Source organism: Gavialis gangeticus, unplaced genomic scaffold (genome assembly GCF_001723915.1).
Source record: "Gavialis gangeticus isolate Ggan-Ray unplaced genomic scaffold, GavGan_comp1, whole genome shotgun sequence".
Classification (NCBI taxonomy): domain Eukaryota; kingdom Metazoa; phylum Chordata; order Crocodylia; family Gavialidae; genus Gavialis; species Gavialis gangeticus.
Genome location: NW_017729029.1, coordinates 28,481,890 through 28,502,297, shown reverse-complemented (window position 1 = coordinate 28,502,297; position 20,408 = coordinate 28,481,890).

The window sequence follows — 20,408 nt, the reverse complement described above, 5'->3', positions numbered from 1 at the left end:
TGTTGGTGTTCTGGGAGCTCCTGTCTTTATTCTCTCCTGTGTTGCTGGCATGCTGCCTGTGAGGGGTCTTCTGTTGTGACAGCTGATTCCACTTTTTCTTTTATGTTGGATGGCTGTCATCAGGTATTTTATAGAACTTTTAAGTCTGATGCATAGTAAAGAGGTATATCCCCACGTTAATATTTCTTAGTTTAGTAGCATGAGTAAGTAAATCCTGTTAAAGTTGATTCCTTTTGGAGTAGGTTATGTGAAAAAGATGTTCTCTTGCATAGATGTGTTGGTGCTGTATGCATTAAGTGGAGGGTTACAGATGAGTCCTCTTGGGATGACAATAGGCTTCTTGCTTAGGCTAAGGAAAAAGGTGGTGTTGTGCAGTCAGGCTTCTTTTATCATAGAATCAGAGCAAATTACGTTTTGAAGGGACCTCAGAAGGTCATCTAATCTAACCCCCTACTCAAAGCAGGACAACCCCCAACTAGATCATTCTAGCCAGGGATTTTTCAAGCTGGGCCTTAAAAAAACCCTCCAAGGATGGAGATTCCACCACCGCTCAAGGTAATTTGTTCCATTGCTTCATCACTCTCCTCGTGAGAAAGTTTTTCCTAATATCCAGCCTAAACCTCCATGCTGGAACTTCAGACCATTGCTCCTTGTTTTGTCACCAATGAGAAAAGTCTAGCTTTATCTTGTTTGGAACCACCCTTCAGGTAGTTAAAGGTTGCTATCAAATCCACTCTCGGTCTTCCCTTTTTCAAACTAAATAAAGCCTATTCCCTCTGCTTTTCCTAATAACCCATGAACCATTTTTGCTGGTCTCTCCTGGACTCTCTCCAACTTGTCCGCATCCTTTCTATGGTGCCCAAAACTGGACACAGTACTCCAGATGTGGCCTCACAAGTGCAGAATAGAACAGAATAATTACTTCCCTTGATTTTCTTACAACACCTCTACTAGGGTGTTACCCCGGTATTCTGTTAGCCTTCTTGGCAACAAGGGCACACTCTTGACTTATATCCAGCTTATTGTTCACTGCAACCCCGGGTCCTTTTCTGCAAAGCTGCTGCTTAGCCAGTCAGTCCCCAGGCTGTAGCAGTGCATGGGACTCTTCCATCCTAATTGCAGGACTTTGCTCTTGTCTTTGTTGAACCTCATAAGATGTCTTTGGTTGAATCCTCCAGTTTTTCTAGGTCACTCTGAATCCTAGCCCTACCCTCAAGTGTAGCTACTACACCCCCCACCTTGGTGTCATCTGTAAACTTGCTGAGGGTGGAATCCATCCCATCTTCCAGATACTGAATAAAGATATTAAACAAAACTAGCCCCAACACTGACCCCTGGGACACTCCACTTGATACTGACTGCCAGCTAGACATTGATACATAGATTACTACCCATTGAATCTGACAATCCAGCCAGTTTTCTATCCACCTTACAGTCCATTCATCCAACCTATGCTTCCTTAGCTTGCTTTCATGAATGCTGTGGGAAACAGTATCAAATGCCTTGCTAAAGTTAAGGTATATTATGTCTACTGCTTTCTCCACATCCACAGAGCCAGTTTTCTCATCAGAGAAGGCAATCAGGTTGGTCAGGCATGACGTGCCCTTGGTGAATCCATACTGACTGTTCCTAACCACCTTCTTCTTCTCCAAGTGCTTAGAAACGGATACTTTGAGGACCTCCATGATTTTTCTAGGGACTGAGGTGAGACTGACTGGTCTGTAGTTCCCTGGATCCTCCTTCTTCTCTTTCTTAAAGATGGGTACCATATTTGCCCTTTTCCAATCATCCAGGGACCTCCCCTGATCACCATGAGTGTTCAAAGATAAAGGCTAGTTGCTCTGCAGTCAAATCAGCCAACTCCCTCTGCACTCTCAGATGTGTTGCATCTGGCCCCATGGACTTGTACACATCCAGCTCTTCTAAATAGTCCCTAACCTGTTCTTTCACCACTGTGGGCTGCTGACCTCCTCCCCAAACTGTGCTGCCCAGTGCAGTTGTTTGGAAGCTGATCTTGCCTGTGAAGACTGAGGTAAAAAACAGGAATTGAGTACTTCAACCTTTTCCTCATCATCTATCACTTGGTTGCCTTTCCCATTCAGTAAGGGACCTACACTTTCCCTGACCTTCCTCCTGTTGCTAGCATACTTGTAGAAACCCATTTTGTTACCTTTCATGTCATTTGCTAGCTGCAACTCCAAATACACTCTGCCCTTCCTGAGGTTAGGAAGGGGTTTTTTTAGGTTTTGTTAAGTTTGTATCTTTGCTTGCTACTCCAGGGATACAGTATCAAACACAGCTATTGCACTTGCATCCTAAAGTGTTTTTTGTCTGCTTGACAGCAACAACAGAATCCCCCACTGATCTTCTGACCAATTCTAAACTAGTAAAACCACACTGCTCCTGCCATAGTATGGCTTTATAATATTTATGCTACAGGTTGGGACCTCGCATCCAATTTCATATAGTGCCACACAGATGAGCATCACTCAGTTAAAAACTTCAGTCTTTAATGTATCCAAAAGGTTACAACCTTGTTTTTCATTTGACAATACTGGCATATATATATAGGGTATGAGCCAGATCTTCTTTCATAATGAATTATGTAAATCTGTCAGTGTTAAACTTGTTCAATCCTAGTTGCCTTCTCTGGATCACAATGGTTTTCTCAACCATCAGCTGTTTGCTGTATAGAAGTTCAAAAGGGGGGTGGGTGAGGATGGTCATGTTGATTCTCAGGGTACTTTCTAATAGGTAAATAGTAAACAAGACAAACAAAATCCTAACTCCAGAGATGTTTCTGTATTAATTTCTGTAGCACTTTTTCCTCAGTGTTTCACTGAGCCTTTCTGTGAACCCATTTCCCTGGGGTTGGTAAGCAGTGATACTGAAGCTAGGGCAATAGGTTCTATTGCCTCTACTGAAGCTAGAGCAATAGGTCCAGGGTACCATGTAACAGAATTCACAGTGCTAAGTATAACTTTCTTATCTCTATGTGCAAGCTTATTTACTAGTCTCATATTATGAAGTATCCTTTTTCTAAAATGGATAAATAAATAATTTATATTATAGACAGGGAAAGTGCAACTGTATCTTTATCTTAGCTTCTTCCCATTTGGGGGGAAATTTTGCATGCAGTATAAGATTTTTTGACTGAAAAATTCTAGGGCATCAGAAACTATTAGGCATACTTTGTCTTGTCCATCAGCATGAAAGAGTTATATGAGCACTTGGAATACTTACCATCTGCATTCTGCAGCAACCATCCCACCTTCTGACAATACCTGCCTTAGTTTCCCCATAAGATAAGCACTGTTCAAATACCTAATTTTTATTCTAATTCATACCATCAGCATCAGTCCTAGTAAGAGAGCCATGCTCTGCATATTGCATCAAACTGCTTCTCTTCTCTAAATCCCCCATGACACTTTATTAAAAAAGAAATTCCACATTAACTCAACAAACAAAAATTGCAAAGTTGAAATGAAACACTACATTTCAATTTGAGTTGTCTCAACATTTTTTTGTCAAAAATTTTATTAAAAACCTGGGATGATTTAACCAGACAGTAGAAGTTTGGAGTAGATGACTTCCTGAGGTCCTTCCAGTTCTTTTTTATGATTTGCTAAAAATCAACATGCTATGTGAAACATTTAGACACAGGTGAAAGAGCACTTTGAGATTTTATACACACACAAACACACACACAAAATCTCAGAAAGCACTTTCACCTGTGTCTAAGTGTTTCACATAACATGTTGATATATATGTTGATATAATATACATATGCTGACTTGACACACATCAGATCAACTTTCAGGATCTCAATATTGTTCTGTTAGGCAGGAGGGCATGACACAAAATTACACACACACAAACTGCACATACAACACTATGGATCCACACATAGACATATAAACACATGCAAACACACATTTCAGTGGCTGTGTGTGATAACACTAGGGGGCACTTGGGGGTAATTGGGGTGCTTGGTGACTAGGGGGCACTTGGGGCTCCGGGCAGAGGAGGCAGTGGAGATGGGACTGGGAGAGCCAGCCATGGAGCTGGGAGAGTGGAGGCAGCAGAGGTAGGGGTAGGAAGCTGGGGGAGGGGGGGGGAAGGGTGTGAAAGAGCCAGCAGAAAAGCCAGAGAGGCAGCAGGGAAAGCCAGGGTAGAGAACTGGGAGGTGGAGGCAGGGAAGGAAAAGTTGAAAGCCAGGAGGTGGAGGTGATGGAGCAAAGCCAGGAGGTCAGGAGAGGTAGAAGTGATGGAGCAGCAGTGAGATGGGGGAGCAGAAAGCTGGAAGAGAAGCTGGGATGTAAAGGGAGAGCTGAGACAGGGGTCCAAGGTGGCAGAGAACCAGCAAAGGGACAGAGGACAGAAGGGCAGGAGTTAGACATAAAGTTGGGTCACAGGTGGGGGCAGGAAGAGCAGGGGTTAAGTGGGGAGCCTGTAGCAAGACAAAGGCCAGCTTAGGGTCCAAAAATATCAGTTCTATTAGACCAGCAACACAATATACAGACCTTGAAGTTATTGGTTCTTACACACACACACACACACACACACACACACACAATGGTAGTAGGAGGAAGAAGTCTTAGTAGAGGAACTGGAGTCAAGGTGGATAGAAATAGAACTCAGGTTCCTTGCTTGGAGGGAAGATATGGGTGATAGCTATGTATCCCAGGCTGAGAGTTGACCCTTGATGGCCAGTTGGGGTCTTCTCCAGCAAGGTGTTGTCCACAGAGGGTCACTGGCAGGGCCTCTGGGTGGATAGGTGGCATGGTGTAGTGTTGGTCCAGATGGAGAGGGCATCCCAAGGAGGTCACACTCTACCATCCCTTTTATAGGGGTGGGCTACCTGTGACTCCAAAGGTTCAGATGAGGTCATGCAGTTCCAGGTGTCCTCATTGTCCAGTGGGATACAATGATGGAGTTTCTGGTTTCTATTCTGTTCTTTGTTTCTATGTTGTTTGTTTCTTGGAGGTCTTTATCTCTCAAATATTGGGTCCTGGGAGTAGGTCTGTGGTTTCAGGGAGTCAATGCAAGGCAGTGGTTCAGTCACTGAGTTGATGGTCCAGTCATTGAGCTGATTGATGGTCCAGTCATTGAGCAGGAGTTATCTTTAGGCCTGCTACTATTATGTTTCAAGCACACTCATTCATCCTCATTCATCCAGGAACCAATTTACATAGGAGGGGTAGGTATGAGTCATAGTTTCAACACAGTTACAATAGGGTATGTCTGGGCAGGGGACACAAAAAGGAGACTTGACATTACAACATGGAAACTTAACATTACAACATGGAAGGTTGACAATATTTTGGTTAACTTACAGGAACTGGCCTAAACCATACAATACCAAAATAAAACAGTTAAAAAAAAAAAAATCAATACAAGCATGAAAGAAATACAATATAAAACAGTAAAATTAATACGAAAACAACAGAACACTATTTACAATATAAAAAGGGGCTTCTTACAATAATGGACTACAAGAACTTAGCTACTTAGCTTATCTATGATTACTTATAAAGGAATAGAGAGGGCAGAAAGAAAGTCAGAAATGGTTGGGGAAGGGGAGGGAATTTATTTTTAATTTAAAAAAAGAAAAACTGGGGGGTTGCTATATAATATATATATGATGAAAGGACAAAATATAGATATATTTCCTTTGATCAGCTATACTTCTGGCCAAGACAGAACTTAAAAAGAAAAAAACAAAAATGGACTACTGTTGACAGTTCACAGTAGTAAAAACAAAACAAAAATCTTTTAAGTTAAAAATCTCAAAATAACTCTTTAATAAAAAGTATAAAATTTTAGTTCTTCAAGGTAGCTAAAGATAGGACTGAAATTTATTTTGGTTGTTTTTTCCAGCGTGCGCACATCACCAGGGCCCAGCCTGTACCAGGTTCTTCAATTTCTGGTAAAAGATTTGTGAATGATATAATTTAACAAATCATTTCAAAGGTGTGTCAGTATCATATATTTGGAACAAAATATATAGTATTTGATATCTGTAACCTAAACTAAATGCCTGAAAAACATGCCCCCAAACCTGTAACATTTTATCATATTTAGCTACTCTTTAAATATATCATCTATCAATCAGCAGCTATCTAGCAATCAATTCCAAATATGACTGGGTAGAAGATGAACTGATCAACCAGAGTATGAATATCTAGTAAGGAAGCATCTTATATATACATTGGAGATACCACAGGTAATTTGATATTACAAGATTTAAAAAATGCTTTCATATGCATGCTACACAGAAGTGACAATATAAAAATCTAGGCACCTTATATGACAGATAGGAACAAAGAGTCTTTGATGAATAGTATTCTGTGGATTTTTCTCAGAAAAAAGAATGAAGTCACTCAAGTGCACCTAAATTCACTTCCTTCTAGGAACTTCAGGCATGACAGCAACCTCTGACCTTTAAGCTGGTGTCAATTGCCTCAAAATGTGTTCTAAAGAACTGGATAGAACATCATTAAGAGGTTATTATCAATCTATGAAACAAAACCGGTCAAGGGAATCTTGCAACCTCAGGTCTTGCTAAAGTAGCTGCATCAAAATCTTTTTAAAATTCTTCCTTACAAGGGAGGATGATTGGCAGAATTCTCAGCTTCAGGAAACAGCTTCTTAGGGAAGGGCTTATATATTTATTTAAGAGGCGCTGGCAGGCTGCTTCTGGAGGATAAGCAACAATAAGATGCTCCAGTGAAGGACCTAGTCATCTTCCCAGAACAGTTTATCCGGGAAGAATAAGGGTTCAACTTATGTATGGTAATCCAAAACTCCTATATCACTTGCAGACTTAAATGAGTGACCTTAGCTGAAATGCATTCAGTTAACTACTTGGATACAGGATAGGTAACATATATTACCAAAACAGAATTCTAATAGGTTTTAATTATGACTAGATGATGAATCTTAAATCAATGAGGTTCCTAGCAGCTATGAAATAGTTATATGAATCTTTGCTGGAAAGTTCTCTCGTTACTTCTGAAAAATCATCATTTGAACTCTGTATTTGCAGCTTCATTTAATAATTATTTATCTAATACTTAAGTCAATTTTAAGTAATTATTTCTTAAAGCAATAAATCATTATAGACTTCTGCAAACAGTTGTTCTTCTTTACAAAACCAAGTTCACCAAAATTGTGTTCATTTAGAATTAAATGTTAATGTCCCCTTAATGTTAACATCTTACTACGTCCTAGGAAAGTTTATAAGATGAATGTTAGAATAACACATGCTCTAGAACTGAAATGCATATCTGTAGCTATAGGTCTCTTTCCTTTCCTACACATTAAAATGAAATGTACTTGTGTAAGTCAAACATTATCGTACTCTATGTTTCCCCCTTTTTCAGAAATAAACACCATTGCTAGAAGTCAGTATTTTTCAAAGGGATGGTGCAGTAAGAGAATACTACTTCTTTGGATGTAACTTATTATTGAAAGATATTTTGTGAACTGTGTATCCTGCCGATGATAGAAAGAGTAGTTCAATACTGGCTGGTACTTCCAATCATCTGTAACTCTGGCTACCTCATCTTGTTGAGCACTAGAGGTATGATAGCTTTAGATTACAACAATAACCAAAACCACCTTAGCAATAATCACTTCTCTTCAGTGAGATTTCTTGTATTTTACTTTGAGAACACTATATATTATTTCATGCTCCGTTTCAGCATTTATGATTAAATTTTTTACTATTATTCCTGGAAAGATTTAAGTATGTCTGAATGATCTAAGTAGAACACATATGCCCTCCATTAAAAAGCAGGAAAGGTAATGTTGGTCTCAGAGATACCTCTCAGAGGTAATCCCTGCTAGAGACTTCTAGGTGTTATAGCTGTTTTTAGTACATCTATAGTATGTCACAAGAATCATGCACCTTGAAGTCTAAATAAACCCATACCCTGAATAAATGCATAGTCTTTTTTTTCCCCATGTTGAGGATATGCATTTAAACAAACATTTAAAAGTCATTTTACAGCTTCATGAATATTGAGATTTATTATGTTAATGCAAGCAATGCTCTGTAAGTACATAGCACTGTTAGTGCTGTGGTATTAACAGTGACAAAACTGACTAGCTTCCATCATGTTTGAGGCTTCTAATCACTACTTTCACAGCTGTTATTGGAAAATGAAGGGAATGAGTAGCTATGAAACTGACTCCCATCATTTGATAGCTGCTTCCCCTTCACTATTTCTGGCACCAATCAGTAGGCATATAACCAGAGTAAAATTACATTACAAAGTAGAAAGTGAAGCTAAAAACACTATGTACATTGTTTTTGCACTTAACTGATATGCAGATGACAGGTATATATGTTGCAATGTAACAAATAGGAAAAAAATGAAACATGCTTCATATTAGGCAACTGAGTGAACATTACAGTGTATTCCACTCTTATCCCAACAGGGCACCAGCTTCATATATATATGAAGCTGGTGCACAAGAAAAATTCATTTTTCTAAATTATTTAGGATAATATGAAACATACTTTCTCCAACTGTGATTTTTTTTATTCCATAAATTGTTCTGGTACTGTGTCTATCATTCACTTTTTCCTAATGAGATTGAATGTTATTTGACAAGTTTTTATAAATAATTATGCAATAGTGCTGTGTCTGTCAGCAGTAAAGAAATGCCCGTAATATTTGTTTTTAATAGCATTTACAATTACAATAGTTAATGTACTAAATTATAATTCCAGAAGTTAGCAAAACAGGTAAACAATCTTTCTAAATTATACTGCAGTTCAGAAACTACACAATTTTTGCTGTGTGGAGATAAAAACACAGTCCTTTAGGATTTGTCCTCACACTGCTTTCCAAACAGCTTTCAACTTATGCTTACTATTATATCTTTTTCTATACCAGTGCACACTACAATTTATCTTTGCCAATTAAAAAGCTTAATCTCTGATACTTGAAAAAAATGTAATTTTTACAATATATAACTCTCTTGGTTATCTAAACTATAAAAATGATGATTTCTTTATAGCCTATTTCTCAGTTCCATACAATTAAGTGAATAGCAACTAATGTGGGACACTGGGAGTGTCTACATGAGATGCTATGTTGCTGCAGTGATGAGCTATGGCTCATTGGTATGGCAAAGCAGTGTCAGTGGTCACAAACTGTGCTACTGCACAGTAGGGTCAGAAATGACCCATTCACCACCAGGACTAAATCAAGTACTAAATGATTGCGATGTCAGGGGCACATGTACATGCACCCAATGAGATAGACTGAGATGGTCCTCCTCCTCAAAAGGTAGAACTTTCTGTGGTTACGAAAACTCAGTGTTATTAGACAGTGTCTAAAGTTATGGGAATTATACATTTAAATCAGGGCCATGCATCTCTGTTACTCCCAATACAGATATTCAATCACGCTTATTTTCTTATATCTTTTTTCTTAATTAACAACGAAGTCAGGACTTTACTTACAAATTGTTAGTTGTTTATTCTTTTCTCAAAATGTCCAAAGAAACTAGGCACCCAAATCTTATTGGCATTCAGTGGAAGTTTGGGAATTAAGTCTCTTTTGAAAATCTTGGTCATAAAGCCAAAGTTTCCTTCTGAGAAGAACGAGTAAGATTTCAACTTGAAATACTTTCCTGTCTTCCCCAACCCTCCCCCTCTGTGCACCTTCAGTTTTCTTTTGCTCAGAGGATCAGCCTACTATATGATACATTACTCCACTGGCTAGTGTTTTCAACCAAGTACAACCAAAATTGTGACAAGGATATTTTATCTGCACTACACTTATATTAATTCAGCACTAAATTCTCAAAATGTGAGCCACATCTGATTTACCTCCATAGAAAGTTACAGTGAACATTAATCTTTCATGAAATAGGCCAAACAAAATCAAAGCATCTGACAAAACTAAAACATGCACTCAGTAGTCTAGCTGCCTCAATGTAGAGAACATCAACTTGCACGAGCTAAACATCCCCTAACACCATCTGCCACTGAACAGCATAATATTGTGAACTAGTTTGGCGTTTTGCATTACTCAAAGCTTGTGCATGTACGATTACAACTGACCATGCATGTAACCTCAGGAATGTTCCGTCATACCCCACAACTTTTGTTGCCAGTATTAGGCAACAGAAGTGAGGAGGAGAATATTTAATAGTTGGACAACATTTGTGCCAATCCCAATTTACCACTTGATGCAGATCTCTTCAATGCATCTGCACCCAGTGTGATACAAAATGCTGTGCCAGAACACAACAGAATCATATTGGTAAGAGGAATGGTTTTCATCTGTAATGACAAACAAGACTCTCATTCCACTCTCAGGATTTGTACTCCTGATTTTTATCGTCCAAGCTAGCAGTGGGCTTATGCAAATGGATTCTGGGCTTGACAAAGTCAGCGTGCAGCCAGACTTCACAGATGGAGCCAGTGGCAATGTATAGTGGCTGCACAGGGGTGCACATGCACCCCCTGAGAGCGCTGGTGCACCCCCTGACAGCAGTGTTCCCCACTTAGGCGACAGGTGGTGGGGAGGGGCAGGCAAGAATGCTGGTGCCCCTCCTGAGAGGGAAATTAAATCTTTGACAACACCTTTTACCAGAAATTGAAAAACCTGCATAAACTAAAGTCTGCTCATTGCTTTAAGGAATTAGCAAGGGTAAAATAAGGCGCTTCTGCTCTCATGACACTCAGCCAATACCATCTGTCTGAAAGCATGGCATTTATTCTAACACTTATTTCTCAATCCGTTTCCACCAAAATCCCCATTTCTGCTTCACTGTGATGGCAACCAAAATATGTATGCAGAAAGAAAAAGCCTCTTCAAAGTTATTGCAGAAATTTCAGCTTGTCAGAAGATGGTGCTATTAGGCCATTTATATACTCTGAGCTTACCTTTAATTGTAAAAAAATGAGTTAAAATCCTCAAAAATTTTAAATTGTTGAGTAGTTTAAAATGCATTTTTATACAGAAAATTATTTCAAATTCTGCTAAAGCAGAACTTTGACCTTGAACTACTTAGTTAATATTTACTTCAGTATTCTCAAAGCTAGTTTTGAAAACTTTGGACTAAACTGTAGTTTTGAAAGATGAGCTAAACATGACAGTCAAATGGAATTACTGGAAAAAATAAACCCAAGCTTAAGACAACATTATTTGTAATGAATTTAACTACTAATGTCTTGCTCCCCACCCCTCCCTCAAGGATTTTTTGTATATTATAGATATACCCTGACTCTTCTACTTCTTTGTATTTCACTAGTAGCCACTGGTATGTTTGTTATAAAAGAAAACCTACTGTCTATGTTAAAAGTCAAGCCCAGGGAGGAGATGCATCTAAGCAGAGAAGAGGGAATATTAGGGAAAGGAAATATTCCCTATCTGCTGCTAAAACAAAAAACCTGAATTTTAAATAGTAGTTTTCATGAAAGGAATATGTTTATCTCATCCTTGTTCTGATAGAATGTTTTGAATAGACCTTAAATTCATGTCCTTTTAATTCATTTTATTCAATTTTATTCAAGTGCTTATGCAAAATGCTTTGCTTGAACTTCCTGTTCCATTTTCTACTTATTTTTTAGAGTGGTTATTTAATTATTTATTTATTCATACCTTACTTTATTTCATGTTGATAATGAAACTAGGACAGCAGGCTAAGTATTTACAACATTCTCTTTTAATCATTCACTTGAAACATATGGACATGGGACTTAGCATTTTTAACTTACAGCCCTCAACTTTTCATAACCTGAATATTTCTGCAGTTATAACTATTTTGCATTATTTTTGAAGAATGAGCCCTGGGACAATGAAGTACTAACTCAACTTGCAGTCTTCTTGGCCCTGCTACTGAGAAAGATGGTCAAAAGGACAGAAATTGACAATAAAGATGATTTACAGAGTTCATAATTATTTTCTTCCTCCAAATATTGTGCATTCAGAATAAATGTCAAGGCACCAGACAATACAAGCAATCAACATTTTACCTTCTAGATATAAACCATCCTATCTAAAAGAACATGACGCTATTTTCTTTGGGTCCCTCTACTATACTCATCACTCTACAATCTTGTCCTTTGAGAGACAGCTTGTGTTAGCAGTGTTATTTTCATATTTCTGTCTGGGCATTCTCTGCCAAGTACCTCTTGGCTCTACTCTAACTGCTTCCCACATCCTCTCTTTTAACCTTTTCACCTCAGCCTCACTCTACAACTACCTGTCACATCTTCCTTCCCAAGTCCTCACCTGCTATCCCCCTCACCTTCCTTCTCATCTCTTCTTTTAACTAATTCTCTCCTAACAAAAAGCCATTAAACCATACAAAAAAAGTAGTCATATTCCCTTCCTTTAGCATTCATGTCTTTTCTATTTACATTTTAAGAGTAGAGGCATGCAAATAAGTTATCACAAGATAAGTTATGATGTGAACTTGCATCACAACACTTACCATATTGTAACTGCCTAAATAAATGCTTTTGCATGATGGGAAATGTTAAATAGTTCAACCATCAGTGAAAACGGGCTATATATTTACCATGGGATAAAAGTACCCAGCCAGTAACATATTATGAATTCACCCTAGCTTACCTCACAGTTGTGTGTGTGTAGCCCATACCCTACAGTCTTTGGGGGATTCTCTATGAACTAGGGTTGCATTCTTAAGCAATAATTTTAAAAATATGATGCATAATATTGTTTGAAAGGGTATGTCTTTATTTGAAACTTGCATAAAGTTTAATCACATCTTGGAAGAATTGTGTCACCAATATAACACTGATCACAACTTTGTACTTACTGGTTGGGTCCACATGAGCAGCGGTGTGCCCACAAATAGTAGCAAGCACACATTTGTAGTGCTACTTTATGCTGCAGTGCACACCCCTGTCAATGTGCTTTGCAGTGGGACACATTGCCTTGATGCTCCACATGCTCCAGTGGGGTAAGGGGCTCAGCAGTGGCTAACCATTAGGCCTGTGCAAATAGGCAACTATTTGATTTGGATTTGGATTAGGCTGATTTGGATTTGCCTGATTCAATTTAGAGATCCAAATCACTTTTCTGATTCAATTCGGCCGAATCAATTTGGAAAAGATTTGGTGGCAATTCGGAGATTTGGCCATAGGGTATAATGGGGAAAAAAAAAAATCAATGAAATATCTATAGCTTTGCTGTTTTTTGGATAATTCAGGTGAAACGTGCAGGGGTTGTAGATACTGCTGACAGCATGGAGCCTGCCAAGTTTCAAGGTGATAGGTGTATGGGTTTCTGGGAAACGGCACCTCAAATCCTGAAAGCAAAATATGTCATGTGTATTTGTTAAGCCACAGTGGGGTGAAAATGGCAGGAGTGGTAGCTCTTGCTGAGGCTACAAATCCTACCAGGTTTCAAGGAGATAGGTGTGGGGTTTCAAACTGCTAACAAGCAAAACTCATGACATAGGTGACACTGTGTGTGTGTTAAGGCACATGGGGGTGAAAACTGCAGGGGGAGTCTGGGTTCTGGGGCCCTACACCTCTGGCTGCAGGCAGGCAAAACTCAGACATCTGACTCCCCAGGTACCTATGCACTTTTACCTTTGCTGCTACACCCTCCCCTCCCCCAGCCTGTCCCTCACACCCTGACACCCCCATTTCCATTTTCACTGACTGGCTTTCTTGCCTGCATTTTGTGCTGGCCAGCCTCTGGCTTCTTTACTATTCCTTCCATCCAGGACCAGGAGACACACCAAATGCACGTACTTCCTCAGCCTGACAAAGGGTTTTTCATTTAGAAAACTTTCTAAGATATATGTTTCTATTTTTTTTCCATAATAAACATATAAACATCAAAACACATGATAAGCCACCAAACACCATGAGTAACATATATCCAACACAACTTCTTTACTTCTTGCTATCAATTCCTTTATAAAAATAAAGGCTCTGTGACATTTCCATCTGGGAACCTTTGATGCTGCTGGTGCTATTGGCGTTTAGCCAGATAAGTTATTTTGACCACCATTGCTTCCAATGGTGGACCAGACTGGGGCTGTAGGGGAGGAGGAGACTTCATGGGTCTCCATGTTGGGCAGAGGCCCCACCACCAGGAAGGGCACACTTGAACATACACACAGTCCCACAAGCACCCATGTCACGAGTTATACCTGCCTGTGGCCAGAGGTGCAGGGCCCCAGAACCCAGACTCCCCCTGCACCTATCTCCTTGACATCTGGCAGGACCTACTGGGCCTGCAGTTTTCACACCCTGCTCCATGCCTTAACACACACACAGTGTCACCTATGTCATGAGTTTTGCTTGTCAGCAGTTTGAGGTGCAGTTTCCCAGAAACCCCTGCACCTATTTCCTTGAAACTTGTCACACTTTGTGGCCTCAGCAAGATCTACCATTCTTGCAGTTTTCACCCTGCTGTGGCTTAACACACACATAACATGAGTTTTGCTTGTCAGCAGCTTGAAGTGCTGTTTCCCAGAAAACCCTGCACATATATCCTCGAAACTTGGCAGATGTCAAGTCCTCAGCATCATCTACCACCTCTGAAAGTTTAATCCAAATCAGCCAAAAAACAAAGGTATAGATATTTCATTGATTTCCCCATTATACCCTATGACCAAATCTCTGAATCTTTTCCAAATCAATTTGGAAATGCTAAAGCTTCTAGCAATTTGATCCAGATTCATAGATTCATCCTACAAATCATCTGAATCATCTCTGAATCTGAATCATGAGCCAAAGCTTTGCACAGCCCTAGTTACTATCCCCTGTGATAAGGCACACTGTACCCCAGCCAGCTGCTTTATGGCTGACTGAAGCACAGGGTGTCTCAGCGTGGAAGCTACACATGGCTCAGCATGGGGGCTCCACAGTGAAGCACCCGTGTTGAGGCACACAGAGACAGAGAACATCCAGCCCAAGGCTGCCTGCTCCATTGCCTTGAACCATCCTGTACCCCAGCCAACCAGGGAGCAGCTGGCTAGGGCACAGGGTGTCTTAGCATGGGGGCACCACAGTCTCTGCATTTGTCTCGGTGCTCACTACCTTGGCATGGGTTGCACTGATTCTTTTCTGGGATATTTGTTTTGCTACCAGGAAATCCTGGTAGTAAATTTTGGCCGGGTACTCCATATTAACAGTGTTGTACACTGATTAATGTGCAACTTGTGTGGTTTGTGGCACTGCAAAGAGGTTTACAGTTCCACAAACTACACATGCCTGCATGCCTGGATCCAGCCACTGGGAGTGTCCAGATGAGTGCACATATGCAGTTTGTGGCACCACAAACCACATGCACCACACATGCAGGCATTCGCTGCACTGCTAATGTGCAGCACATCAGGTTTTTTGATACTAGGAGATCCCAGTGTCAAAAAAAAAAAAAAAAATCCATGCCAGAAAAAAATAGAGCAGCACATATGGTGGCATTGTGTCACCCAAAACAAGAGCCTGGCCAGTCAGAGTCATGCTTCAGGTGCTGGCCAGGCTCTGTATGCCCAGATTGCCACTGCTGGAACCTTGAGAGGCCCCCAGGGCCCCAGGTAAGGTAGCTGGAGCCAGCCCAGGTGCTGGCCCCAACCTCCCCTATCCCACCCAAAGTATTCTTCCCCATATTATTCCCATGTGCATGTGTACCAGGGCAAAAAAACAGTGGCATGAATTTGTGCCACTGCTTTTTTCCCCCCACAGAAACCAAATGCCCCTGCTCATTGGGACATGGCCACTATGTGTTGTGGGAGGATGAATAATTTGATGTAATTTTCAAGGGAATATGGGTCTCCAGAAAGGGTTTAACTTTAACACAGCAACCTAGACTACTTACCCACTGAGACAAGTAAATGCTTATCTCCACCTGCAATTAGAAACCATAATGTTGTAGTAATTAGGAAACCAGGACTTTATTTTCAGTTGTGACATTGACTCATTGAGTTTTGTTGGGGAGAACACTTAATGTCTAACTGCCTAAGTTTTCCTCTCTGCATCCTTCAGACAATAATCTTTAGCAATTGCGGAGGGGCTTGATTACATGGTCCAATGAAGGATGCTAAAGAAGTTCAATATACTATTATGACAATTTTAAAATTTATTTTAGCAAATGTCACTCAGGATTTCTAGTCTTACCTTACTTATAAGTATGTAGTAGAAACCAAAAATGTTATTCTCTGTAGTTATAGGTTATGTACACACAGTGCTATAACCGTATAGTTCTGCTGATGTGTTGTTCTTATCAAGTCAATAATTTCACATTAAAGGTTTTGAGATTATAAATGGTGACAGCTGCATTCCAAAAAGCTCTGTTGAGGGCTCATAGTTTTTTGAATAAGAAAAAAGCATTTAGCTTTGTTCAACAACATTACAAGAACTCATTAATGGATATAAATGCTAATACAGTAAAAGAATGACAGAAAATCACTTTCTACAGACTTTCCAGTCTAGTTGAGGTGGAACCTGTGTTCTTGACCTACCTAAAACTAATGACACGAAGGAGATAGTCTGAATAGCTCAGCAATCATGCAGGTAATATACAAGACTCAAAGAATGTGCACTCAGACTTCAGAATTTTTTCAAAAGTTGATAACTCACAGCTATTCACATCAATTTTGACCACATGTAAAAATCAATGGAAACTACTAAAAGTGGAACCAGTGGCCCAGAGCATGGAGAACTCAAGGACCTTAGAAAAGCTAGGGATCTCTGCACCTAATGAAAAAGCCACTGACCTTCAAGATTGCTCCGGGCAACCTAATTTAGAACAATTTGCAAAAGTCAAAGGATTATTAATCAAATAAATTACCTACCCCTCCATAACAATTTCTGAATAAAATTATTGGGAAAAGACAGCCATCTAGAATACAAAAGACTATGGATTAAATAATCTACAGTCACTCCTATGTGGAGTTCACAACCCTCAATCTCAGGAGTCAATTCAATTAGAGGAGACTGAATGATTTTTGACATGCCAAATTTAACAGCCTCGTCTTCTTCCATTTCCACATAGACAGCTGTACTAAAAACACAAATAAAAGTTGCTCTGTCTGGAAAAAGTGAGAATGATTACACTATCAACAAGTTTTCTAACCCAGGAGTTTATTTTGTCTCATTATCAACCTAGGCAGTAAGATTTCAAATGTAAAACTGAACAGTGTATGCCCAGATCAGAATGGGACAATACTTCAAAATTCCTCCTATTAATGACATGTCAATGCTGTTCCACATTTTCTTGGGTCACACAGACATGGTCAACCTTCCCACCACACTCCCACAATTTTCTGTTGTTCTACATACAGCAACTCAGCTTTTTGAGCCTGGCAATTTTTTCCTAAAAGCAAAACGTGGTTCACTGAAAATAACACTCACCTATCATATTTATTAGTAAAGAGACAATCAAAGAGATAGGAACCCTTCACTTCAAATAAGTAACTACAACTCTCAAGCAGGTAAATTAAAAAGTTTACCATGGTATTCAAAAACTAATGGGTAATTAACTCAAAATACAACTGATCCTTTTAAGGGTTGGTTGAATATCTCTGAACTTGAAATATCAAATTGCTGTCAGCAACTATTTTACAGCACCTAAAATATAAGGGACAGATAATGGGAGAGGTGTACTTTTTCTTACAGGTATGCCTGGGAAAAAATATAGCTAAATGAATAGCATAACTTAACCAAAAACTGATTAAGGTTCCTACAAGACAGTCTATATTAACAAAATGATTTTTTAGCGAAGAACCTACCAGTTTATTAAATATTTGAGAACAAAATGAAAACTCTATGGGATCCTATAACTTTTTTTTTTTCCTTACAGGTTCGGTAATGTTCTGTTCTAAAAGATGGGGGATTAAATTTATCCAGACACATTTTTAAAGCTGCTTGCTTCATAATATACAGGAAAGAAGATACAAACAGTATACACAGGTGCACAAATCTTCAGGATCCACAAAATTTCCCCACAGGAAAAAAATTAAATATGAAGTATTTAATTTATACAAATACCACTGGAAAAAATGATCATATGTCTTTAAAATAAAGAAATAAAGAAATAAATGATTATCCTAGATCCCATAGACCTTAAGCTGGGTTAAATACTTAATTTAGAAAATCTAGCCAACACGCAAAAATTGTTTGATGATCAGCATGTAGTACTGGAGGGGAGAACAGCTGGGTTCTGTTCTTTGTCCAGGCACTATAAAAACTCCAAGTTTCATTTCATTAACACTTCCCTTATCTTTCAGATGCTCAGAGAAAAATGCAATACAATGTATGCAATACAAACAAATATTCTGAAACATTAAACTGAGGGGGCAAAGGGTGAATTTTGGACCTTTTTACAGCAATCTGGATCCATAACCTACTTTCCATGAATACTGTGTTACTATCTGAAATTAAGTGTGATATTTATGCAAATCCAAGACAAATATGAATTTAAGACAACTTTCCAATAATTAGATTTTATATTTGGAAAATTATAAACTTGTTGTAATTTTCTATGTATAGAATCTAATTATTGGAAGGTTGTTTAAAAGTTACCCCCACCACCAAGGTGACTAGGAAAGCAGAGGCAGGGGGTGAAGAACCAGATCCCCAGTCCCCTTGCCCTCCCTGCCTGCCTCCTGATGAGTCTGTGCCTTTGCTCCTTCTGCCAGCCCCCCACACTTCCACACCTGTCTCTTGTCTCTGCTGTCTGTCCCCCAGACCTTTCCTCCCCTGCCATCTGTCCTCCCACCCCTGACCACCCTGCTTCTAACCTTCATGTCTAGCTCCAGCCCCAAGTGGTAGAAATGGGAGGGGAGGGGCAAGCGGCCAGGGAGAGGGAGGTGACACAGTGTTGATTGGGGGGGGGGAAGCATCATCTTGGATTTGTATAAATACAATAATAAAGACGACACACTTTAGGTATAAATTTGAAGTTATGGAGATAAACATAATTCAATTAAGTAAAGAGGCATTCAGGGAACCAATGAGGGGGGAAAATATCTCCAAATTTAACCTTTTACAAAGCTACATCACTAATGTTTATGCTAAAGAAAATTTACTACTTTGCTTTTCCTGTGCAGAAATCTACAGAAGTGGAGGAAAGAGATATGGGCACCCCGTATACATGTCCCTGAAGTTCTCCAAGCCTTACCATGTGTAAACAGGAAACGGTGCCACTTGCCATTCCTGCTCACCTTCTTGCTGGAATTCATTTGTATTAAGGTTCCTGCATTCACAGCTCAAGGATAGGGAGTTCTCCAATCTGTCTCAACCTATAGCTCTCTTTTGCAAATACTTCCACAGACTAGTGAGATAAAAAACTGATGCAAGCCACTGAGATCACCTATTTAGACTTTGTCCAGAAGGAATACCAGAGAGCACTCGACATACGGAGAGATGTGGCAATTTAAGTGACCAAGACTACTTTCTCTTATCTCTGCAAGCAAAGAAAATGTTTATATGGAGATCTTGCAGCCACTCTGAGACTAGAGACACCTATACACTCCAGGGTGGGAGTGGGGGGCGGGGGGTGCTCTTAGGAGCTGCTTTAATTAAAAAGCCTGCAGCATCTCTTCTATTCAGTGTCCCACATTTTTAAATGGTGGCAGGGGCATTTTAACTAAAGCTTGTTTGATGAGCTTTAGTTACAGTGCCCCCCTTGCCATTTTTATATGTGAGGACACTGAATACACAAGACAGTGGAGAATGCTGATTAGAACACTCCAGCAGACTCAATTAATCTGAGTAAACTGATTGAACAGACATGATTAATCACATATGCTCTGATGTGTGCTACTTGGAAATTGTTGGAGCATGTGTAAAAGTGTAGATGTTCATATTAATTAAATTACCCCTAATGCATTTTTGTCTAAGACCTCCATGAATTATCTCCAACCATAAAACTGGATTTGTGACACAAATATGCTGGAAGTGCACACATAGAAGTTACATAGAAGTTGCATGACTTACTTATCACTAAATGGCTGGTTAAACATTGGAAAAAAGCTATCTAGAACATTTGTGTGTGGAAATTTTCAGGACTAGGTTAAACCTAAGAAATCCTGCCTTGAACAGGGGGCTGGACAAGATGACCTTATGATTTCTCTTCTGGCCCCACTTTCCTACAATACTATGAACTCTATTCAACATTTGTAAATAGAGGATTCCTTAAAAGGCCAGTAGGAGTTACAGGACTGGGCACAGACATTCCAAACCTCCCTATCATAAACTGAAATGTACTTTGGATTGTTCATGTTAAAAACCATTTTCGATGAATCCCATTCATTAGCTGATAACCACTTTTCCATTAAATATATATGCACATTGAAGGACAACTTAAGTATTAAGAGCCATAGGGCATTCCACTGTCATGGCTTTAGAAGCCCTTTTTACTGGATATGCACCAGTGGTCATAAACCTTAAAGTAACT